The sequence below is a fragment of the Abramis brama genome (assembly GCF_963993115.1).
Source record: "Abramis brama genome assembly, chromosome: 1".
NCBI classification, from domain to species: domain Eukaryota; kingdom Metazoa; phylum Chordata; class Actinopteri; order Cypriniformes; family Leuciscidae; genus Abramis; species Abramis brama.
In genome coordinates this window covers 66024337-66051771 of record NC_139963.1, presented here as the reverse complement: position 1 = coordinate 66051771, position 27435 = coordinate 66024337, and the positions used below count along the sequence as shown (strand labels likewise).

The 27435-nt window shown below is 35.6% G+C and overlaps 1 pseudogene across 1 annotated transcript; it reads left to right on the top strand.

Annotated features, from left to right (window-relative positions):
* Nucleotides 1–1067: 1067 nt before the first annotated feature.
* LOC311078761 (GTPase IMAP family member 7-like) lies at nucleotides 1068–26170 on the top strand (annotated as a pseudogene). Its single transcript, XR_014609557.1, has 4 exons — nucleotides 1068–1150; nucleotides 3919–3951; nucleotides 11873–12007; nucleotides 23587–26170. The product of XR_014609557.1 is annotated as a GTPase IMAP family member 7-like (transcript).
* Nucleotides 26171–27435: the final 1265 nt, after the last annotated feature.

The window sequence follows — 27435 nt, the reverse complement described above, 5'->3', positions numbered from 1 at the left end:
CTCCACAAGGGGGCGCGAGTGAGTTTCGATATCCTGGATAGCGTAACGATACAAGATTACATAGATCATATATATTATAGTGCCATCCAGATATATCCTGATGGCTCAAAAGATCCAGATTCTGGTATAACATCTGCAGCAGTATTTATACCTCAATTTAAAGTCAACATTTTGAAAAGAACATCAGATCACATTTCAGTATTTACATCTGAATTAATAGCAATTATATTAGCATTACAGTGGATCCAAGAAGTTCAGCCAATCAGATCAGTTATATGCACAGACTCTCTATCTGCAATTGAAAGTCTAGCAAGTGGTATTTCTACAGCTAGACAGGACTTAATTTATGAAATATTACAAAGTCTTTTTAGAACCAGACAATTGGGAATAATTATTCATTTTCTTTGGATACCAGCTCATATGGGGGTGGCAGGAAATGAAGAGGTGGATAGTTTAGCTAAACAGGCTATACAATTTCAAGAAGTTGATATTAAAATTGCATTGAGTAAGACTGAGAAAAAAAGTATAATAGCAAAGGAAGTTAGGAAGAAATGGCAGAAGGAGTGGGACAGTGGAAATAAGGGTCGACATTTATACAACATTCAAGGAACAGTTGGTTTAGAAAGAAGAAACATTGGAAATAGGAGGAAGGATGTTATAATTTCAAGAATGCGCATTGGACATTGTCTACTAAATCAAAGTATGGTCAGGATTGAGAAACACCAGACTGGATATTGTGACAAATGTTTTTCGGAAAATATGGAAACAGTAGATCATGTATTATTAAAATGTGAGGCTTATGCAAGAGAAAGATTTAAATTATTTCAAGCATTAAGAGAAATGGAAATGGAATTTTTTTCTGTCCAAGATTTATTAGGTAGGCCTAATGGCCCAAAGCAATTTAAAATATATGAATAAGTATTTAATGTCTTAAAAGAAACTAATTTAAGTAACAGGATTTAGGTCACTACTACCATAACGTTATCCACACTCCAATCCAGTAGGTGGCGGGAATGCACCATTTAAGTTTGGTTTGCCAACCGCCATTAAACTTGAAAAGAAGTAGAAGAAGAGTGAGTTTCGAGCTCGCACTGTTTCACTTTCGGTTCTGTTCGTGTCCGCGTTGAACACAAAATGGCGAAGCATGCTGGTAAGGTTTGATTAACAACAAAATATGTATATTTATATGTTAAATGCGTCTATGATATATAAGACATCAAACCTCTCCTACTTAAGCAATGATTTATTCGTGAATTGCGCATTTCAAGCGGCGTTTATGAACGGAGAGTCCAACGGATTGATACACACGGAAGTTTCATTAAAGTTAAACTTTACTTTGGAAGCAAACATAATGCATTGACACTGATTGTTGTTGTTATGTCGCTGCCACTTCAAAAAAAGTATTAAAATCATAGTTTGCCTCAAAAAAATTTAACAGAAATATATCAGGCCTTGTATTAAAATGATGAAATCTTGAGTAGGCCTAAAACATCCGATATGTTCATTATGATTCTGACAATAAATTTGCTCTTTTCTTCTTAAACATTCATTTAAAATAAGATCAAAACCATGCACTAAATAACATTAATAAATAAATGCAAACAAATAGGCACATGCTACGTTCGTCTGTTATAGGTCAACTTAGTTTGAATAAACGAGCAGACACTGATTAGCTATTTGATCGCCTAAATAAAATAAAATAAAATTAATATTTGTGTAGTGTTCAATGTTGTTATCGATAGAGATAGAGAGTTTGATGGGGTATTATTTAATCCGCAACCGCATCACAAAACTCATCATCCGCACCATTTTGACCAAATTTCAAAGCCGCACCCGCCCACCATCCGCTGATTGTTTTGCGGTCTGGACGATGCAATGCTCTGCTGATGCGAGCCGCAAGAAAGCCCTTGTCTGTTCTAGAAAGGATGCAGCAAAAATATTTAATGCTAATGTATGAGGCATAGGCCTACGCTGAGTTTCATTCATTTACGACGAGATGCGCTCTAGTTCACAATGCAATGCAAGTGAATGCGGCGCACCGGCGCCTCCATGTCACGGTTATTATATTGTCATTGGTTGATGAAACATTTATTAAAATTAAGATACAATTTGTACAAAACGAAATTCGCTTTAAAGAAAGGCTTTTAACAATGCAATGCAAGTGAACGCGGCACGCTGGCGCCTCAATGTCACGGTTATTATATTGTCTACTATATTTGCTTTTTATTTATTAAATACATGCAATTGGTTGATGAAACATTTATTAAAATTAATATACAATTTATACAAAACGAAATTCGCTTTAAAGAAAAGCTTTCTACAAAGAAAAACTTAATGAAGTGGTAAAAATCATGTCTGACGATTTACAAAACAAAACTTGCGTTGGTACTTGGCAAAGAATCAAATACATTTGGAAATAACTGTATTTTAATATTGGAAATTTTAATAACACGGTTTTGGCGGTTATAGAGATCTAATGTGGTGTTCAACTATAACCGGCGGTCTCACGGTTATATACTAACCGTCACACCCCTAAATGAAATGCACATGGAAGAGATTTGTCTTCAACTTTAAGGTTGTTGATATTATTTCTAGGGATCGACCAATATGGATTTTTTAGTGCCGATACCGATTTTTTTTCATCAGCCTTAGCCGATGACCGATACAGGCTGCCGATTTTCTTGGGCCGATATTTGGAGCCGATACTGCTTTACTGCTGAGACTGAATTAATTCGTTTTAAACGTGTTTGAATTAATGATTCAAATTAGTTTTTTTTTTTTATAAATAGACTGGAACATGTTATTCTTTGTAGTTGTCTGATATATGTAATCGTGATCTCCATTTTAAACAAAACAAAAACGATTTTAAACCAAATAGATTCTCAGTTTATTATGAATTAGGGACTGTTCACATATCGCGTCTAAAAAAACGTGTGGAAAGCACGGCCGCACAGCTTTCTCCTTTCTCCCGTGCCGTCTGTCGTTGCTATGCAACCATGAACTGCGATCTCCATGATGACGAGGAAGTAAAGATTAATTTATTTCTAGCCCTTTACGACTACATATATTTATGGAGATGAGAAATAAAAACCCGCCCTGTCCAGCTATGATCAGCTGTTCGGCCGAGCTTTCGATGTTGTCATGGAAAGGTCAGTTGTTTTTTCTCACATGACCTGCGTGCGCTTGCGGCATTCTGAAAAGTTTAAATGTTAGGAGCTCCTGGACAAACGAGCGCGCTGCATCGCATGCGTGCATAGACAAACATGCGTGTCGCAACCGCATCGCTTCTTTTATGAGCACACGTCCAAATCTCAGCCAGGTGGTCACTGAATTAAACTCCCACAAATATCACGGAACAATGTCGGCATTATTTAATCCTCTGACCAGTGTTTGTAACAGCTGTCGTTTGCATATGGATAGCCTCAAACTTAGCTATTTGCAGCTCCCTAAATGCAATGACAAGCAGTTTTATATTATATTTATATACAGAGGCATTTGGCATTCGCGTTTTCCATTTGGACCCACAAACTTGCTTAGTTATAGTTGCACGCACATATAGAGCAACGTGTTTCCACTTTCAAAGTGTATGGCAATATTTCAGCTAAGTCAAACAGTTAAAAGATGCTTTGAAAGTTTAAAACTTGCCTTGTCTTGAAGAGGCTTCCAGCACTCTGCTAGTGTGGGAGGGGCAGTGCATGGGCTGCACGTGAACTGCAGCTCTCCAGCAACACAAAGCTGCCCGCGCGGAAGCCTGTCTGTAAATAATGGCGGGAAAAAACTATCGGCGAACGCAGCAGCCGTGTACCGGCCATGCCGATACACATAAAACCCGCAAATATCGGCCCGATATATCGGTCGATCACTAGAATAATGTTCATCAGATTCACTAACTGTGTGTTTTATTGTGTTGTTTTGCAGTGAGCGAAGATTGCGATGATGATCGACTCAAAAGTAAGTTCGTCTAATAGAAAAGTATGATATATTTTTTGTAGAACATGTATTTTCTTATTTCTACTTTTAATTATTTGCTGGCCACAGTGGGAGGAAAATCCATTGTTTTAATGCTGTAACTGATACTCCAAATGATGTGATAATGTAATTGATTATTTATGGTATTTAATGCTGTACAGTATGCAGGCTGAGTTCTAATATTTATCATAAATTACATTTTCTTATGCAAAAACATTTCAAGCTTCAGCACAACAGAGAACAACATGAAAACAAACATGATCAGTTAAAAGAGAAACCACTAAATAGAGATAAACATGTGCATCGGTCACATTCATGTAAAGGAGAAAATGGATGAACTTATTATTAGTGAAGCACTAGTGTGCAAAAGGCCCTCAATACGTTAAACATATAGTTAATTTAAAAGTGTTACTTACTATGTCCAGTAGATGGAAGTCCTGCTGAAGTTCACTGCAAGTATTTCATCAGCCACACTCAAATCCTCTTATACAACTGCCTTCCACTGAACCCATGACTGCAGACTTCTGTAAAACTGCAAACTCAATCTTACTTGGAAATGTTTGTGTATTTTCTTCTTACACCATGTTCATTTCGACAAAACACAAAGTAAATGCATAACATACCCACTGTGTAGATGCAATAACGTTACTTAAGCTTACAATTAGTACGCATTTCTCAAGAACAATAATACATAATAAAAGTAAGTGTGCTTGACGATCAGAAACAGGAACTAACTGAACTTATCTTCCTTAACTGGCCAGAAATGCATCTAATTTTGTCTAAAGTAAAGTCTCTTAAAAAGTACTCCAAGTTTATGTTTAAATACAGAAATTTAAATAGTTGAAAAGAAAGTAATAAATAACAGTGAACACTGTTTTTCTAGTTGGTCAGGTTACAACCTGTAAAAACAGTGTTAAATCATTCACAGGTCTGTGTACGTTCATTCTTTTTTTTTTCTTTTTTTTTTTTAAAGCATCTCAAGCACAGTACAAGTATCAGATTAAACAAGCATAATAAATACTCACATACGATTAAACATATAACCACAGTAACATATGCATGTACATATAAACAACTAAATAGACCAGAGAAAAAAAAAAAAAAAGAAAAAAAAACATTTTATCCAGAGTTTGTCTCCTTAAAATAATCCAAAAAAGGGCTCCAAGATATCAAGAAAAGTTCGGGTTTCATTCTAACTCCAAATTTAATCTTTTAAAGTTTGAGGGCAAAAAGTAGGTCAAAAACCCACTGACGGTAGGTTGGAGGAGATGGCAGCTTCCAATTAATTAGTATAAGTCGTCTAGCCAACAGTGTGCAAAGTGCAATATTATCCCTCTCTAAAGCTGTAAGTTTAACATTTTCTGGGAGGACCCCAAAAAAAGCTGTCAATGGGTTGGGATCTATTACTGTGGTAAGAATTTCTGAGATACAACTAAAAATTCCCCCCCAAAAACGTAATAACTTAGGACAGGACCAGAAAGAATGAAACAGAGAGGCTGGCTCCGCAACACAGCGTGGGCAAGTGGGGTCTAAATCAGGAAATATCTTGCCAAGTTGCACCCTTGACCAATGAATACGATGCACTACCTTAAATTGAATAAGCCTATGCCTAGAGCTAACTGAAGAAGAATGTATCATTTTTAAGATAGTGTGCCAGGTTTCATCTTCTAACGAAATACTTAAGTCCTGCTCCCAAAGAGATTTTAATGACCCACTAGATGGGGTTTGATTGTCATTTATTATTCTTTAAATCTTTGAAATGGCACCCTTTATACATTTATGCTGGTCTAAAATACACTCCAAGACACCACTAGAAGGGGCAGAGGGGAACTCGGGAAAATGTTTACGGGCAAAGCTCCGAACTTGAAAATACCGGAATAAATGTGAATTGGACAAAGAAAATTTATTTTTAAGCTGGTCAAATGAAGCAAAATTACTATCAATAAATAACTGATCAATTGTAACTAGACTCTGTGACTTCCAAATATTGAAAGCCCCATCAAAAAGAGAGGGTGGGAAGGAAGCGTTACTGGCAATGGGTGCAGCTGAAGAAAGACCCTTAAGCTCTAGAGCTCTGCGGAACTGAGTCCAAATCCTCAGAGAGTGTTTAACAATTGGATTCTTAATTGAGATACTATGAGTAGGAGGGATAGAAGAACAGAGCAAAGATGTCAACGTGGCTGGAGAACAGCAAACAGCCTCTATTTGCACCCAGAGAGGTTTACACAGTTGCAAGTCATGCCGGCACCAGTACAGCAAGCTTCTAAAGTTGGCTGCCCAGTAATACGTTTGGAAGTTAGGCAAAGCCAAACCTCCCACCTCTTTTGGCTTAACAAGATGTTTTAGACTTATTCGCCTTGGCTTGTTATTCCAAATAAATGACGAGATAGTCTTTTCCAAACATAAGAAAAATGACTTAGGAATAAATATGGGCAAACATTGAAATAGATATAAAAACTTGGGAAGAATGTTAATTTTAACTGCATTTACCCTTCCTATCAGTGAGAGAGGAAGGGGTTTCCATGATAAAAACATAGATTTTGTGAGATCAAATAAAGGACTAAAATTGGTTTTAAACAAGTCAGCAGTCACTTGGACACCCAAGTATTTAAATTGATTATTAACAACTCTGAATTGGAAATTTGAATATCAGAGACTTAATGCAGAAGAATTTACTGGGAATAATTCACTCTTGGACAAAATTCAATTTATAACCTGAAAAAGTACTAAACGAGTCCATTATTAAAAGAACTCGAGGAATTGAGACTAGGGGATTGGATAAAAATAAAATAAGATCATCAGCATATAAAGAAACCTTCTGTTCTAGACCAGCACGAAAAATGCCTTGCACCTCAGCATCAGCGCGTAATGCAATTGCCAAGGGTTCAATAGCAAAAGCAAATAGAAGAGGGGAAAGGGGACAACCCTGCCTTGTGCCCCGACACAGTGGAAAAGGATCCGAAATAATATTGTTTGAGCGTACAGATGCTTTAGGGGTAGCATAAAGGAGCTTTATCCAAGAAATGCATTTTAAACCAAATCCAAACCTCTCCAAAACATTTATGAGATAGCCCCACTCAATGCGGTCAAATGCTTTTTCAGCATCTAGTGAGACCACAACTTCAGCATTGTTGGAATGAGGTGAATACAAAACATTAAAAAGATGTCTAATATTAAAAAAAGAATGTCTGTCCCGAACAAAACCAGTTTGATCAGGTGAAATGACCCCATGTAAAGTTTTTTCAAGCCGTAAGGATAATACTTTAGCTAGTATCTTGTAATCACAATTTAAAAGCGATATGGGGCGATAAGAACCACAGTCTAGGGGGGGTTTATCTTTCTTAAGAATTAATGAAATAGTCGCTTGATAGAAGGTTGGGGGCAGCTTAGAATTTTGAAGACTCTCTAAAAAAACCAAAAGCAACACAGGGCATAGTAATTTATAAAATGCTTTATAAAAATCAGACGGGAAACCGTCAGGACCCGGGGCCTTGCCTGTTTTCAAGGAAGCAATCGCATCAGCTATTTCTTCAATTTGAATATCTTCATCCAAAAAATCACACAAAGTCTTTTCAACAGTGGGGAAATCTAATTTATCTAAGAAAGTTTTCATTAAAGATATATCTTGAGGAGATTCCGAGGTGTACAATTTTCCATAGTATTGTTTAAATTGAGAGTTTATTTCTTTATAGTCAGTGGTAGTAATTCCTAAAGATAACTTAAGTTGGGGTATCAAGCGTGACGTTTGCGATTTACGAATTTGGTAAGCTAACAATTTACCCGTCTTATCACCAAACTCATAGACCCTATGTTGAGCTCGTAAAAACAAATTCTCAGCCTTTTCCGTTGATAAAAGATCGTATTTTGTCTGCAAAATCTGACGCTCTTTATAAAGGTTGGGAGATGGGTTCAGTGAGTACTGAACATCAATAGCTGATATAGAACTAGATAATGTGTCTAGTTGCCTTTTTCGCTCTCTATTTTTATAAGAAGAATATGAAATTATGCAACCACGCAGATAACATTTTAAGGTCTCCCAAATAGTAGAATAAGCCATACCCTGAGTACTATTGAGTTCAAGAAAAGAAGATATATTTGAAGAGATAAATTTTACAAATTATTTATCCCTTAATAGACCAGGGTTAAAGGACCATTGATGATGCTTTGGGGGTGCTTTTGGAAAGCTAAGTTCCAGAACAGCTGGTGCATGATCAGATATTACTATGCTTTCATATGAACAATTCTGCAGATATGGAAGAAGTTTGTTATCTAGAAAAAAATAATTAATTTCGTGAATAGGAATGATGTACTTGTGAAAAAATGAATATTTCTTTGCGGAAGGATTTAAAAAGCGAAATGGATCACAAATACCATAGCTATGCAGAAAAGATTGAATAATTGCTGCACATTTTGAAAGAGATATAACTTTTTTCGAGGACCTATCAAGTCGTGGACACATCACGCAGTTAAAATCTCCACCCAAGACTAATGAATGAGAGTGAAGGTCAGGTATACATGATAAAAAAGAGGTAATAAAGGAAACATCATCATAATTTGGGGCATAGACATTAGCAAGAATTAGGGGGGTTGAAAACAATGTTCCTGTTACAATGACATACCTGCCCTTATGATCTGCAATTACTTGTGATACGGCAAACGGAGTGGATTTATGTATCAGAATGGCACAGCCCCTGGACTTGAACTGAAAATGTGAATGATAGACTTGACCCACCCAGTCCTTTTTCAATCTAAAATGGTCAGAAGAACAGAGGTGAGTTTCTTGAAGAAACACAAAATTGGCTTTCAGTTTCCTAAGATGAATCAGAACCTTATTGCGTTTGACTGGATTATTCAAACCTTTACTGTTCCAGCTAACCCATCTCACCGAACCATCTTCATTAGCTCTACCACCCATCATTTAAAAAAGAAAAAAAGAAAAAAGAGGAGACCAAAAAGATACTTGTAAAACCCAAATAATTATACAAGGATCAGCAAGTACAGAAAAGTATGAAACAATACAAAAGAGCAATAGCCCAGTCTTGTGCTTATGAGATGAACAAAGAAACGAGAACATATTAACACACTTCAAGAACCCTAGCGCAAAGACCCACCCCCCGCCCTCACTGCCACCCCCCACCCCCCACCCCGCGCCCTTGACCTAAGCTAACACTCCCCCAACTGGAGCGTACGCTACCCTGAGGAAAAACCCCAATGTGCGTGCGAGATATTGTGATTCTTACCTCGGACGCATCTCCGCAAACAAATAACAAATACAGCGAATGTATTCTGATACAAATAAAATAAAAAATTATAATCCTATATAATTATATAAATGATAATTATGATCAAAGAATAAATCCTAACATATTAGACCACACATCTAAATAAAGTGCTTTCAATAGTCTCTGACCCAGAGAAAATGAGACATTATAAGCTTCAGCACGTTCATAGATGTTCAAGCAGGTAATAGGTGTTGCTTCACAAAAGCCAGTGCCGCGGCTGGAGTATCAAACATATGTTCAGTGCCGTTTTTTGTGATTCTGAAGCCGGTAAGACCCTTTAGACCGTACTTAACATCTGGCATGGACCTCAGTAGACGTTTAACCTCATAGTATGCGGCCCGCTTCTTGGCAATCTCAGGTGGAAAGTCCGGGAAGATGAACACAGTTTTGTCTCTGAACTTAAGCTGCCCACCACGGCTCGCTTTTCGCCAAATATCTTCCTTGACGTCGTATCGATGGAAGCAAATAACGAAGGCTCGCGGACGGCTACCCTCCGCAGGTTTCGGTGCAAGTGTACGATGCGCGCGAGCAAGGAGTGGAGGTTCAGAAAGATCAAATATCTCCACCAAAGCATCTGCCACGAACTTCGTAGGTTGTGGGCCTTCCAAACCTTCCGGAATTCCCACCAAGCGAAGATTGGATCTGCGGGAACGACACTCTAAATCGATGCGCTTAGCTTGCAGTGAGGCGACCGCTTTCTGAAGAGAAACGACCGTTGGCTCGAGAGAGTGAAGATTTGTCGTCCACTCTGAGGTAGCGGTCTCCAGGCTTGTTTAGCGCTCACTCTGGGTTTTGAGGTCTTCTTTGAAAGATGAAAATGTGTTATGCATTTCTTCTCGTATCAGGGAAATTTTGCCTCGAATTTCAGCGGCGTGCGCGTCAAATTTGGCGTGAATTCCACTTTCAAGCCTGTTAATGGCACCCATAATCGCAACACCCTCAGGGGTGGAAAGTTCAGCCGTTTCCAAAGGCGAGCCGCCGGCACCAGCCGAATCGGCCTTCTTTTGTCGTTGCGTTTTAGAAGACATCGTTGGAACTCATACGACTAAGATTACAACAATATTGTTAGAAGTAAAGTAAACGTCAAATACACGAGATGTAAAAAAAAAATATATATATATATAATATAATGCTGTATCAAACTATAAAGCGAAATTTAAAAGATGGTTTGCGGAGCTCCCGACTTATGCACCCTCACATGGCAGATGCTAAACCGGAAGTCCATTTTTTGATTTAATATTGAAAGTAGAAAAACGAGAAAGCAGTTCCAGCTTGATTTTTCGTTTTTCGTTCTCAGGTAGAAAAATGAATAAACAGCCTGAATATTCAATCTCTACACGTGGGCGGGAATGAAATGCGCCTTTCCTCTGATTTCTCAGCTGAAGATCAGACTGTTCCATCATCAGTTCTTCCTCAGTTCCGCACAGCAGAATAAAAGTCCTCCGCTGCTGCAGTTGTGCGGATTCTTAACGTGTTTATTGCAACTACATTTCATCTTTTTCTCATCAAACAACCAGACTAATGGCTCGACACGAACCATACCGGGGAAGAGCCTAGACAGGGCTTTAACATGTTTTAAAAGGTGTGATGTTCCTCAAACATACTTTCAACTTTAATTTGATTAACAATTTAACATTCTAGAAACGTTCATTTGTAACATTCTGAGAACCTAAAAATGTCCAGTTTCCTTAATGTTACTAGAATGTTATTTAAGGTTAGTTTGATGTTCCTGACACATTCTTTGAATCATTCAAACACTTGCTGTGAACAAGCACTGAAAGAAATGAACCCTCTGGGGTCTGAGGTGTTCTGACAGGCTCTGACGTTTGTGCTTATTTCTGTTACTTGTGACATTTTCATGGCTAAAGTCTGATTACACTGTATTTAGCACAAACTCTGCTACAATAATATGTCAGCATCATGTATGAAAAAGGTTGTAGTTTTAATTTAAAGTAGTTTTCAATTGGTTGATGAAAAAATAATTAAAATTAAGATACAATTTATACAAAACGAATTTCACTTTAAAGAAAGGCTTTCTACAAAACAAAACTTAATGAAGTGGTCAAAATCATGTCTGAACCACTCCATGTCTCTCGATATATAGCGCATCGTATCTTACTCATGCTGTTCACTTTTCATTATCAACATAGATGGAAAAAAAACAACATTATAATATTTGAACAAATATGAAACTAAATGCACTTATTTAATGGCTACACGTATAGTAGGGCTACATACTCTCTATTTGTACAAATTGCTGCACATTCATTTAATTCAGAATTTTGCACACATAAGTTTAAAGGCATTTGTTTGTGCATAGTAAAACATATCTGCAACATTTATCAAGTTCACGAATAATTGTGCGTGCATTTATTAATCTTTATGATGCTAAAATCATAATAAAGTGGGCTATACTATGTACAAAAAATCAGATGAGCCCAGAATATGAACAGCATTTTCCTCCCATAGAAAACCATTATAAGAGCGCTTAATGTGGCTTAATGCAGATTAGAATGTCCCCTTATTATTTCGAAATAGTGAGTTATTATGTCGAAATAATGAGACATTATGACATATAACGACTTAATATCCTGAAATAACAAAATACGTTTTTGTTATAGGACAGAACTACAGCCATAAGATCTACCTGAAGGATTCTGCAGACCAGGGAGATCTCAGGAAACAGGTGAAGAGCCAGGAAGAGATGCAAAGACTGATAAAGAAGATTGCTAGAGAAAGTTCGCTCATAAAATTGGGTAAATATTTAGCCATTTGTGGTTTTATTTCTTTTAATTCTGAGAGATTTTCATGTAAAAAGTTAAATGATATACATGTAAGTGATAATCTATGGTTTGGTGTGCATTGATTGGGGGGCAAAAAAAAACCATGATATTGAGGCAAAGAACCAGCAACAGCTGGTCATGAATTATGCTAATGGTGTACCATTACTAAGACGTAAATCACACTTTTAAAATTAGCTGACCTCGTACACACTGTAAAAAAAAAATCTGTAAAAAAACGGAAAATGTACTGGCAGAAAATTACCAGGACATTTTCTGTTAAATTACGGACAATTCCTTCAAATCTAAAACGGAAAATTCTGTATATTAACAGTACATTTTCCGTACTATTCACGGATAATCCTTATACAGAAATTTCTATTTTTATAGAATTGTATGGCATATCGTTTAGTAGCAAATAATTCAACAACAATATATACAAATTGAACATGGTTTATTTTTGTAAACATTTTCATGTAAACATTATTAAATGCATTCAATGGGTAAAGATATATATATATATATATATATATATATATATATATATATATATATATATATATATATATATATATATATATTACATCAATTAAACAATGTGCAAAGCACCATTAAAACATTTTCAAAAGCAAAACAATACAAATACAGAAACAAACAGACAAAACCAAATGGAATACAAAGACAGGGCTGCTGCTTTTTACATTAAAAATAGCTTTAGACTAATAGTTAATAGTAGAGGGAAATGTTACAGTGTTGATGCCATTTTTCTGTAAGAGAACACAATATTCCTTAAAGGGTTAGTTCACCCAAAAATGTAAATTCTGTCAGTAATTACTCACCCTCATGTTGTTCCAACCCCGTAAGACCTTTGTTCATATTTGTAACAAAAATTAAGATATTTTTGATTAAATCTGAGAACTGGCTCACTCCTCCATAGGCTTCTATGTTATTGAAACTTGCCGGCCCACAAAGTTAGTAAAGACAATGTTTAAAATAGTCCAAGTGACTATAGTGGCTCAACAATAAGTATATCAAGCGACGACAATACTTTTTGTGCGCAATAAAATAAAATAATGACTTTATTTAACTATTCGTTTTCTTCTGTGTGGGACTCTGAGTGAGTTCACGTAGTGTAAACAGTGCAGCACTTCTGGGTTGTACGTCAGCACGTAGACTCACTATTGGCCAGCATCAAACGCATAACCAGCGTCGGCCAATAGTGAGTCTACATTCTGACGTACAACCCATCAGCTCTGTGCTGTTTACACTACGTTAACTCTCAGAGGCCCACATGAAGAACATGAATAGTTGAATAAAGTCGTTATTTTAGGGGGGGTTTTTGTGCAGAAAAAGTATTCTCATGTTACTTTAATGATGTCTTTACTACCTTTCTGGAGCTTTAAAGTGGTAGTTATTTAAGCTGTCAACAGAGGAAGAGAAAGCTCTCAGATTTCATTAAAAAGATCTTAATTTTTGTTCTGAAGATGAACAGAAGTAAGTAATTAATGACATTATTTTAATTTTGGGGTGAAAAACTTTCCTCCTTCGGTACGTTCAGTTAAAGGTCCATTTTGAGATTTGACAAAAGCTTAAACTTTACATGGATTTTCGGGAAAAAAAAGGAAGGAAATGGATATATGAAGAAAAAATGGATATGTTTTTAGCTACACAAGAAATTAAATGAAAGAAACTGAACTACAAAGTATAATGCAGACCAGGTTGAGGTTGAAAAACAATCGTACAGTGTTTTACATTCGTTAAATTATCAACTGCCATCCCTAATTCTTTCAAATTCAAACACTGTATAAAACGCTAAGACTTCTGTTTCCAGTGGACTCCATTTGCATGTTATGTTAGCTTGTCTGCTCAACTATACCTTATAATGTGTTTCATTATTTTCAACTACATAAACAGCAACACAACAACATGCTAGAGATAAATAATTTGATTAAAAATGTGTTGCTTACCTTTATATGAACTCCAGGATAAGTGCCATGTAGCTCACTGCCTCAGTGGGGTAGGAGATGTGGTCAATAACTTCTTGAATGACAGCAATCTTGAATGCCCATCATCTTAAACAAATAAGATATTACAAAATGAAAAACATTACACTATCACTTCAGAAAACCGCTCCAAAAAGAGTTTAAATATTCCCTATACAATTTGTTTTTCTACTGACCATATAAGCTTACAAATCTTTGAAGGGGGTGTTCAGCAACCGACTTTTTCTATAAACATTTAAATTTAGTTTTGCCAATATTGAACACTCATAATGATTAATAAAAAAATAAAAAAAATGCTAATAAAACAAAATACAAACCCATAAGGATGGTGGTGGTGGGATGCACAGTACAGCAGCAAAGTCCTGTCAATAGATGAGAAAAAAAACAGAAACACTATGAAACAAACTAATGAGGAGGGAGCTGGTAAAGAATGACTAACGTGACAGGCAGAAGTATAGATAATAGAAGTCATGTTACATGTAAATTAATATTTCAAGTGTATTATTTGGTCTTAAAAGTCATGTGTGTCGTCTAAAACAAAATCAAGACAATAAAAAGTCTAACGTAAACATAACTTTGTTACTTCATTTGGCAGAAAAGGTGGAGGTGCTTTCCTTGATCCAGCTGAACTGCACTTAGGTAAAGTTGGTTTTATATCCGCATATTCACACATTCGCGGACTTCCGCGTTCAATAACTCGTGAACTAAACGTTGTTGCTGCAGAAAACACCTATCACATATAACTACAGATAAAACACCAGAAGCTACAACATGATTTTCCTCAAAATGATATTTCCTTCGCACTGGACAAAATACATTGATCTCTATGCGTAGGCTGCTAAGAAGGGACCATCTGCAAAGTGCAAACCCGAAGGAAAGCTCGTTTTGAGGAAGATTTAAATATTAAAACAATGTTATTTGTGTAGTAACAATATTCAGCTCACAAGATATTGAACGCGGAACTATGAACTACCGCGAATATGCAAATATAAAACCAACTTTACCCAAGTTGCAGACTTGATCATGTAGGACCTCAGTTTCACATTTGTGGACAGCACCATGAACATAGTCAAGTAAAAAAAAAAAGAAGTTGCCATCCAGGGTAAAAATAGTTTCAGGTTTGATATTTGCTGCGTATTCACCTAGACTGCTTTAGTGTACTTTTGTGTAGGCTACTGTACATACAGTACGCAAATATGTTTTATGTAAAAGTTACAGTAATTCACCAAAGGGATTTTTTTCATGTTCCAAAGGTAGTGCTTTCCTATTGACCAGACTGACTTACTACAGGTGAAATTTTGACAATACCTCCTTTACTGTATGTACAATAAACAAATAAGTTTAAGAAAAAATTACAGTAATTCACCAAAAGTATTTTTTTCCTGTTCCAAAGTCTGTAGTGCTTTCCTAGTGACCATACTGACTTACTACAGGTGAAATTTTGACAATACCTCCCTTACTGTAAGTATATTACAAACATATTATTATTAAAAAATACTGTAATTTCTCCTTTTTTCATGTTCTAATGGTTATAGTATGTTCCTAGTGATCACTCAATTAACTTTGATAAATGTATTAGGTAAAAGTATGTATTAGAACTGCTGTTCCTTGTACAACACAATTCTTTCATTGATTAAAAAAAGCAGATATTTTAGGTTAATCATGTTTTCAATGTTATAAATAAGCAACACCGTTATTGTAATGATTCAAGTTAAGTTTTTGTTATGAAGTCCTGAAGAAGTGGATTCTGGAACACACTGCTAATTCAATGTATATCTAATGAGTGATTATAATCAAGGTATTAATCAATAGTTTTCCTTCTATACTGTATATCAAATGAGTTGAATGACTACTCTAGGCTTATGAGATTTTACTTTGTTATAGAAATTACCAGTGTGATTATCGAAAATGTTATTTCATGTATCCTTTAAATGTCTGTATTTGATATCTGAGGTGTAACGTAAGGGTCTGGCCCATGCCAGGAATGCAGTAACAGTGCTTGCTCATTTAGCCTGGCTTCCAGAGATGAAATATGGACTTCTTTAACAGGTGTCACTACATCCATCTGCTTTTCTAGGCTGATAGCAATGGTCTCAGGAGTCATTGAAACCTATAGTTGAGAGACCATTTCTTAGTTAAAGTCTTTACTTTACAGTTAGATTTAAAGTATCCTCTCCTTGAGAGAAAGAACATGTTTTCTTAATGTTTTGAGAAGACTCTCCTCCTCACCAAATCCAATCTTGAAGAAACTGTGTGTGTGTGTGTTAGTATTCTTGGTTACAGGTTAAGGAACAAGTGAAAATATAGCTGCAAGCAGCGATACGGGGCCAAGCCCCTGAAGCAGCAGCAAGAGCAGGAATAGTAAAAACAGCAGAAATTGAAGAAAAAAGAGCTGGCTTAGAAGCATAGGTGAAAATGAACAGAAGTTCAGATGAGAATGAACATAGAATGAACAAGACATACATTAAGAGGAAGAAAGATTAGTACAACGTTGAATAATAAAGGAATCAACATGACACAAAATTACACACAATTTTTTTAAATCATGCCACGTGGGGCTCGAACCCATTATCTCTGGGTCAGATACCTGTCACTCATATCATTGTCCCACTGGGAAGTTGTGTTTTTGGCAAGATGAAGAAGGTCCAATAGTTCAAGTGAGAAGCAATTCAAAATGAATAATTTTTGTATAAATTTGCTGCATGTTGTATTTATCGAGTTTGTTCACATATAGACACCATGTCTGGAACAGAAGCAACTTTTTCACCACTTAAGGCCACAATACCTCTTGCGATCTGGGAATGTGCCACACCGCATTCAAACCCACAACCGGAATGGTTCATGGTTCATGCTAACCAATTAGCATGCTAAGCTAACTACCATAAGGCAACAAATACAGGTCAAATTTGGAGAAAAATATATCGGGAACGGTAGCAAAAATCAAAAATCTGTTCAGTCACTTCTGTGTGGCTCGGTCCAAAGATCATCTGAGCCAATTTTCATAAAAATTGAACAAAATTTGAATGAGGAGTAGCACAAAAAATTGAACACTGTACTTTTCAAAATGGCCACTACTGTAATGGGCAGCGTCTTATTGTAAGATATTGATTGTGATTACCATAATGAGGGGAATCAGGTGTACTAAGTTTCATTTTACATCTATTTACATTCACATCTACATCAAAGGGCTCAAAAGCTATAACCCTTTTAATGTTGCATTTTTGAACTGGTGGTGGCGCTATTGAGTTGGTCCTACAGACTCAAAAACTGGTCCAATTACTATTCATTACAATCACTACAAGTGTGGAAGTTCACAACGTGCCTAAATTCAGGGTCCGAATGTCAGCCGCATAATTGATGGAGATATGCTTCAGTCTATCTATGTGTAGAAAAAGTGTGATTATTTATTAGCCAATCAGAATAATTCAACCTGAAGCAATGACAAAGCTTAGACCTTGGTGAAGGGTATAATTGCTGTGATTTTTGTAAATGTAAGGGGAAGCGGCCTACTTTTGATCACTGGAGTAATCACTCCTTGTGATTCTTTAAGCTGACTTCTGCCTGATGAAACTGCAAACTATCTTCAGTAAAATTTCCTTTAATTTATTATAATTCTGACTCTTGTCTTAAATTGACTGCACTTCTAACGCCTGGTCTTAATAAATCCTATCTGGTCCTTGGGTCTTTAACTGTAAGTCCCAAAATACAGATATACAGTGGTAATCCATATTGCAACAAGGACAATAAAGCAGAAGTTTCAGCAGATATTCTTTAATGATGTTCCACTGTTTAAGGTACACAGTGAGCACAACCATTGGGCATCTTTTCCAGGTAGCTTGTCTGGTGATAGTCCAATGCAGCATACATTGGGTACCATCTTTGGCACTGTTCACGTTGGTAAACATGACAAGGATTAACTATGTAACAAACCACTAACAGTTATAGTTATGTGTGTTAACCAATTACATAATGCAATGAATAAATATTAAATAACATGTTCAATTGCTTAAATATTTTTGTTTACCCAAAGTAGTCCTGACTGAAAACATTTGAAAAAATTGTATTCAAACACACATTTGTTTTACTTAAACTTTTACGTCACTTCACTAAACGAAAATATAGTACAGTAAAAAGTACTTGACAAAACAATCAGTTAAAGGGTTTATGATAATATAAGAACAACTTAAACCAAGAGAGGATCAACAACAGCAAAATTTTGAAGAGGTGAAATTGAAATATTACGCTGACCACAAGGAATTAATTACAACTTTTATGTGTAATCCCAGTGGTATTCCATGAACAATTAGAAAGATAATCGAAATAAAACAGTGCACTGTACAGTATCTTGAATGCCTCCATGATCTTGCTGTTCATTATCTGTCAGATTTGCTGCACCAATGCGTACAGGTTCAGTCACTACTGTTAATAATAATGTAGCCCCTATTAATGTACTACAGCCTTAAACAAAACAAAAAAAATTAGAGTATTATATTATTATGTAAAACAGTATTATTAGGTATTGTCAAAATTTCACCTGTAGTAAGTCAGTTTGGTCACTAGGAAAGCACTACAGCCTTTGGGATATATAAAAAAACACCACTATAGGTGATTTACAGTTTATTTCATAAACATATGTAATAAACATGTAATAATATGCTCAGTACATAAACATGTTTGATAATTGTACAGTAAGGGAGGTATTGTCAAAATTTCACCTGTAGTAAGTCAGTCTGGTCACTAGGAAAGCACTACACCCTTTGGCACACGAAAAAATACTTAGGGTGAATTACAGTAATTCTTTAAAAAACATATTTGTCTACTGTACGTACAGTAAGGGACTTTTTGTCAAAATTTCACCTGTAGTAAGTCAGTCTGGTCTGTAGGAAAACACTACAGCCTTTGGAACATGAAAAAATACTTAGGGTGAATTACAGTAATTTAAAAAAAAAACATATTTGTCAACTGTACGTACAGTAAGGGACTTTTTGTCAAAATCTCACCTGTAGTAAGTCAGTCTGGTCACTAGGAACATGCTACAACCTTCGGATAGTAAAAAATCCCTTTAGTGAATTAAAGGGATAGTTCACTTTGAAATTAATTTTTGATATGTTTTAGCTTACCTCAAGGGCATCCAAGATGTAGGTGTCTTTGTTTCCGCAGTAGTTTCAATTTTGATATTTTTAGGTCAAACCGTTCTTGTCTGTCAGTCATATAATGCAGGTCGATGGTCACTATCTCAAAACACAAGCACAGAGTCCAAATTAAACAATTCCCCATCGTAAGTACACATTGATGGCCTAAGACACGAAACGAGCGGTTTGTGTGAGAAAACGAACAGTATTTATATCGTTGTTATCTCTTGAACACAGCACACGTCCAAATGATCTGACGGCTCGGGCGGGTATAGATATATACATAGATGTCGCCTTGGCTACGGTTTCGTTCCAATGAACTGCAGTAGCGAAGGCGACATCTAGTGTATACATCTATACCCGCCCACGGGCGGGTATAGATGTATACACTAGATGTCACTTGGCTACGGTTTCGTTCCAATGAACTGCAGTAGCCAAGGCGACATCTATTTATATATCTATACCCGCCCGCGCCGTCAGATCATTTGGACGTGTGCTGTGTTCAAGAGATAACAACGATATAAATACTGTTCGTTTTCTCACACAAACCGCTCGTTTCGTGTCTTAGGCCATCAATGTGTACTTACGATGGGGAATTGTTTAATTTGGACGATGGGGAATTGTTTTAATTTGGACTCTGTGCTTGTGTTTTGAGACAGTGACCATCGACCTGCATTATATGACTGACAGACAAGAACGGTTTGACCTAAAAATATCAAAATTGAAACTACTGCGGAAAAAAAGACACCTACATCTTGGATGCCCTTGAGGTAAGCTAAAACATACCAAAATTTTATTTCAAAGTGAACTATCCCTTTAATGTAATTTTATTCTAAAAATATTTATGTACATTATGTACAGTGAGGCAGGTTTCCTTAATACAATCATTATAATGCACTTTTTATTGTTGCTAAAGTACAATCAATAGCATTAGAACACATACTGTAAGAGAGATTTTCTGGTACATCTGTACTTTGCAAAAATGTAGTTGTATGTTTGCACACAATGGAAAAAAATAGAACTTTTTAGACAGTCCCTAATGTTCTTTAACACACACATTGAATGTTCAGTGAACATGTATGCCATTAAAACAATATTTGCCCATTTTGAATGATTGTGGAGAGTGTTGTAGTTCACCATCTTTGTCCTAAAGATCATGTAGCTGCTTTTATTTAGCAAAAATGTGCTTTATTGCGCTTGTTATTGAGACAGTTTTTAAGCAAAAAAGTGCGAATGTGCGAATATAAAACCAACTTTACCTAAGTCTGAACTGCATCTTCACGTACAGTCTCTCTTCACGTTGTACTGTATCGTCATGCAACAACAGAAACACAAACAAACTAATGAGGAGGGAGCTGGTAAAGAATGACTAATGTTACAGGCAGAAGTATAACAGCAGTCGTGTTAAGTGTAAATTAATCTTTCAATGTCATTATTTGGGGTTTAAAGTCATATAATATGTGTCCGTGTGTCGTCTAAAACAAGACAACAAAAAGTCTAACATATAACATTAACGTTAACTTAACTTACCTCAACTGACGGTTTTACTGTATCTTTACGTATCATGATGTATCGTCATGCCTTTTAAATCAACTAAGTTAAGTCTTGAATGGCCTTTCCTTTTCTTGACGATTCCTCTGGTAACGTTAGCTTTTGTAGGAAAACATTAAACTGCTCCAAAAACATAAGTTAACTTACTGCACGTCTTTATCATAACGTTAACTGGTTAACGGATGCGCACCACCGACAAATAAAAGTCAATAAACCAGTTACAACGAGGACAATATAACATACAATAAGGGAACTTCCCCGAGTGTAAACTAAATCTTTCAATGTGTGACGATATGCATAAAATGATAAAACGGCTCCGACATTCATTTGCCTAACATGCCAGATTTCAACTAAATAACGTTACGTAAACAGCTTATTTGACATATAGCTAAATATAATTTTCGGTTTTTACCACAGAAGTGTCAGAATGGCTTCCACACATCCGAAATCTGACTTTAAAAAGAAACTTTGGCTGCGTCATCTGCGTGTGTAATGGCGCTTGCATCTCAAACTTTTCGCGCCGATCAGGTTTTGAATTACAACTCGTAATTCAAAATGCGGGTAAAAGACCTGTAAAAGACAAATACGGAAAATTCCTTTAAAATAATATGGTACATTGTACCGGATTTTTGCGGATTTTTTTTTACAGTGCAAAATATCTAGGTTTTTCAAAACAATTGAGGAGCTTTTTTTCAAAACGCTATAAATCCATTTCAGTAGTTTTCAGGAAAATTAATTGTTTTACCTAGACCCACACATTTTGTGAATATTCAATTGATCCTGTTAAAAAAAATGTTTTTTTTTGGCTCAGTCTGAACATGTTGAACTATGATTATTAAATCAAACAACAATATTGTTGATGATAAATTAAAAAAGTTATTTTTTTTTATTTTTTTTTAAATGCTGTAAATCCATCAATTTTTTTCAAAACGCTATAAATCGATCAATTTTTTCCAAATATTCTCTGATATTCTATTATAAATGAATATAATTTTTAGGAAAGTGTCAAACCTGTAACAAGTAGGACCAATTTGTCCACTACATATGCATGAAAAAACTAATTATTAAAAATATTCAATAATGATAACGATATTCAATAGGCAAGTCAGTTAGTAATTTATACATTGGCATTCAGTAAAGTGTTGAACCCATAAAAAGTAGAACCATTGTCCGCTTTAGGGTAGACTATACAGTTGAGACTTTTTTGATTTTTCACACAAAAATAGATACTGAAAAGAAGTGAATTTCCACATGACATTTCATTAGCTTGTAGACTAAGATATTATCAATCAATAAAACCCACAAGTAGTTTATATTTTCCACAATTAGCTCATAAAAATAAGGTGCTTTTTGCCTCAATTGTACCCATATGAGACAGTGCCATGGTACAGTTGAGACACCCATTTTTAATGATGTAAAGGTAATTAACCATTCATTGTGAACATAAAAAAATAAAGAAAATAACAATTGAGCAACATTTTTGTTTATTCATCCATTTATATTCATTCATTTTATTTAAATTAGCACTGGTTAAAATTTATAAAGCAGGAACAATATATGAAATAATATTTATTAATAATACACATACATTTAAATATCACAAATATAAAATTTTATTTTCATTTGTGTCCTATGCTTTAACCTGTTATCATAACACTGAACACCTAAACAGTGTGTGACATAATAGAGCTCTATCGGGGTATAGATACACGTGTGTCTCCTCCGCTGGCCACCTCGCACATTTCTCTAGATTTTGCAATTACCTTGCATGACACAATACCATGAAATATGCCAGTTTTTAGGGCACATAATAAAGTTTGTAGTGATACCAGTTACGTTTAACAGTCACATAAGGATAATAAGCTATTCATTGTGGAGAGTGCATGGTGAAGTGAACGTCATACCTTAGAAAAAAAACTTTTCCCGATATCTTCGGATCGGAGATGCGTCCGTTGTTCAAATTTCCCACAATCAAAGAGGACACTAATACGCATGTGCACAGCAAAAATCACACAACTTGTGCTTGAAACGCAAGTTATTTAAGGTTTCTCAACTGTACACATGTCTCAACTGTAGGCACAGTCTACCCCTACATAAAACAAATCACATAGTGTGTGTTAATGAGATATCCTTTGAGTATGTGGGAGGACAGAGAGAGAGAGTGAGAGAGTGTGTGTGAGAGAGCCAGTGAGTGTGTGTGTAAAAGAGAGAGAGAGAGAGAGAGAGAGAGAGTGAGTGAGTGAGTGTGTGTGTGTGTGTGTGTGTGTGTGTGTGTGTGTGTGTGAGAGAGAGAGAGAGAGTGAGTGGCGTTAACACCAAACGCGAATAGAGTGTCTGGCGCGAGTGATTTCCATGTTAAGTCAATGTAAAGACGCGCGAGAGAGTCTTATTTTTCTTTTCATGTTGGATTGCGTAGAACGCTCACCGAATTCGGATTAGTAGAGAGGATATATCGCGTTTAGGCTAAAAATAGGTTCGGCGCTTATCGCGGTTTGGAAAGGAACTGTACATTTTAAACATGGAAATATAGCGATTTGCCATGAAACGTTGATGGAGCAGTGAATAGGTTCAGTACACAGCAAAATGACATGACAAACTAATTTTTTTATTTTTTTTTCAAATGGCGTTTATCGCGTTTTGGAAAATAGCTCTTCAATTGCAACCAAGGCTCTTTGATAGGAAAATAACTGCTGAGGGGTAAATTCAAATAATGTTAATTACCTTATTTTATATTATTCTGTCTTGTCTTTAGTCATTTTAAGTGATCTTGAGGCCCACTGAGTAAAGGGCCCCTATTGAGCAAAGACAAAATGCAAAGTTATTATAATTCTTAAAGTGTAAATTAATTAAATTCCTCTCTCTTTATCAGATCTGAGGATTGTGCTGTTGGGTAAAACTGGATCAGGAAATTGTTCAACAGGAAACACCATCATCGACAAAGTTGTGTTTGAGCAAGTTTTTTATGCTGAGTCTATGACTAGACACTGTGAAAGACATGTGACTTCAGTGGAGGATTAAACCATCTCAGTGATCGACACTCCAGGACTATATGATACGTCAACGAGTGAAGAAGAACTGAAGAAAGAGATTCTGAAGTGCATCTACATGTCTGCTCCTGGTCCTCATGTGTTTCTGCTGGTCATCAGACTGGGTGTGAGATTCACAGAAGAAGAGAAGAAAACAGTGAAATGGATCCAGAAAAACTTTGGAGAAAAAGCTTCTCATCACACCATCATTCTGTTCACTCACACTGATCATCTGAAGGGGCTTTCATTAGATGAATATATCACTGAAAGTAATGATCTCAAGGCTCTTCTTGATGAGTGCGGTGGCAGATTTCACTCATTCAACAATGCAGACATGAATAATCACTCTCAGGTCACAGAACTGCTGAAGAAGATTGATGAAATGGTGAGGATCAATGGAGGACAGCACTACACTAATGAGAGATTTAAAGAAGCCCAGAGAAAGATTGAACAAGAGGCTTTTAAACAAAAACTGATAGACTATGGGCAAACAGCACTAACAGTAATAGGAGGAGGGGTGGTAGGAGCAGCAGTAGGAGCAGTGGTAGGAGAAGGGGTAGGAGCAGCAGTAGGAGCAGCAGTAGGAGCAGTGGTAGGAGGAACAACAGCGAAAGAAAAAAAAAAAAAGGGCCACAGTTAATCTGATTGAACAACGAAGGCCAAATCTTCATCTACTAATTTCTAATTCGGCTCTCTAAAAGATTTGATGAGAATTGGATTGAGTTTTTTGAGATTGCCATGTTCAGTATATACTGTATGATTTTAACAGTCAAAGACTGTAAAAATGCTACAGTGAAAAATTGTTAATTGGTTAAGAGAAAGTTTCCTTACTATATATGGTAAACAACTGTGATGGATCTAACGGTACATTTAATGTAATTTTACTGTACAATACTGTTAAATTTACAATTTTTGGAAGTGAAAAAGAACAAGTCATTGTATAATTTACAGTAAAAAACATAAATTGACATTCCCGCAATTCCCTGCGTGACACTTCACATTTGATGTATTTTTGTTGAAATAACTATGTTTTTTCATAGTTTTCTTAGTTTTTTTCTAATCAGTTATGACATTAGGGTTTTATGTTACATTTAATGTTGTTAAATTAATGTTTATTGCATTTTTAAAATTTCACATCTGTTACCATGATGGTGTTTAGTGTTTGTGTGAATGACACCGTGCAGCTTCTATATATTAGTATTAACTTTCTTGTGAAAGAGCTGCTTGTGATGATCTTTAATCATCATGTGATTTCATCTCCACTGTGATTGGTGGTTGTCAGTGTATTATTATGGTACAAAACAGATATAAATACTTCAATAGGTCAGTAAATTAATATTATATCACATAATTAAATACGGTTTATTACTGTAAATTTAAGTAAAGTCTGTAAAATCTAAAATGTTGCTACAGTATTTTTTATGGTAAATTTCTGGCAACCACAGCTGCCGGTATTTTACCGTAAATTGAACAGATTTTTTTTTTATAGATTAATTAATCTGTTGCATTGTGATTGTAAAAATCTGGAAATATATATTTCATTTTCTTCCTAAACAAAAGTGCTATTTTATAGACAAAGTAATTTCTATATAAACAAATGCAATACATTTAAAAAAAAAATTTATACAACAATTCTTTCTGGTTCTCGAATCTGATTGGCTGAGAGCCTTTTCCTGCCGTGCGACATTCACATATATTGCACTTACATGTTCCCATATAAATGTGAATGTATGTTATACACACACACATATATATATATATATACACACACACACACATTCACGGAATAAGTTTTTAGTAATTTCTAGTTCCCAGCATGCTTTGCTTCTGACTGACTTCTGAAAGGAGAGCCAATGTTAAAATGAAGTGTTATTTAATGTGTTTCGCTCAATATTAATATCTGTTTGTGTTTAATGCTCTATTATTTTTTTTATTTTGAATGTTTTCTGGTATGTGTGAGTTTTTGTGGTTGTCATTGTCTTGAAGAGTCGAGCCTGTGGTTCGGTTGATGATTGGACAAAGAACATTATTATTATAATTATTATATTTTAAAGTAATGTCTTTCATCTCCTCAGCACAGTCATAGTCTCACGGTTAAATGCGTTACATGCAGGTGCTTTTGATAACTAGCTTGAAAATGTAGCTCAAACAGTAAAGTGTCGGCGCTTGCAACACTAAGGTCATGGGTTTGATTCCCAGGGAAAGCAAGAACTGATAAGAATGTAAATGTGTACCTTGAAATGCAATGCAAGTCGCTTTGGATAAATGTGTATGCCCAATGCATAAATGTAAATTTAGCCTCAGGTAAGCAACCTTGGGGGAGGAACAACTATAAAGAATGAAGGATGCCCCACTTGTGGTCACTCTGCAGGCACTTTGTAACGACTGTATGACTGCTGACCTTTCCTTGCAAGGGAATAAATAATTGTTAAAGACAATTGATACCTGTTTGTCTCTTATTCAGTATTAGAAAATTGTTTTCCACCACAGTGTCAATTCCTTATGTATTATTCAAATATTGTAATATATTAACACAATATATTATTCTGTATATTTTCAAATATACGGTTAAACCATTTAATATATTTATCATTCATATATGGGAAACATATTTTCGTTCCGTATGGATTTATGACTCCATCGACTTCTCCATAGTTAATAAACATGGTTCCCTTCATCTCAGTTGCATAGAATGTTGTCACTTTTTCTACATTATCTATCTATACACACACGAAAAAACTGGGCTTGATTCAATTGTTTAAAAAAAAAAAAAGTTCACATTTCTGATCTTTGGACTCAATATGACACCACATTGAATGAATATGCAAAACGAGAAAAAAAGGGTTTTATTTATCATTTGTCAAAAAGAAATCAATAAATACAGAATAAATCTGAAAATTTCCATATCACAATGAAGGCCTGGTACTGGAGCAGAAATGCAATGTGGAATGAACATGATTACACACACACACAGAGAGAGAGAGAGAGAGAGAGAGAGAGAGGGGTGTGACTGCAATAGAGAGCATTTTTATTGAAATTGGCAAATAAAATCAATAATTCCAGCATGAATCTAAAAATGTTCACACATAAATGAAGGCCTGGTACTAGAGCACAAATGCAATGTGGAATGAACATGATTACACACACACACACAGAGGTGTGTTTACTCTTGTTCCTGTTCCTATTTTACTTACATGGAAATAAAAAAAAAAGATCAAATAAAAGTAAGTTTTTCATCCATTAAAACCCCTAGATATTTAAATTTTGTGACTTTGGTTATGAATAAACAATTTGTGGTTATCAGCAACTTTCTTTCTTGTAAAGAACATCACATTTGATTGCTGTGTGGAAAAGTTTAACCCCCAGTCAATTCATGAGTCATCATCTGCATACAGTAATACTTCACTTTCTTGTCATAGTTTTACAAATATATCATGGATCATCTAATTAAATTAAATGGGACTGATTACACTTCCTTGAGGAATTCCACTCTCTACTGTAAATTCATCTGAATGTTCTGAGCCTACTCTGACTCTAAAAGCATGCTGTGAAAGAAAGTTCAGTATACAATTTTACATTTTCCCACAAATTCCCATTCTATCCAGTTTGATCAATAGCCCTTCTCTCCACATAGTGTTGTATGCTTTTTCTACATCTAAAAACACAGCCACCATTACCTCCTTCATCAATGT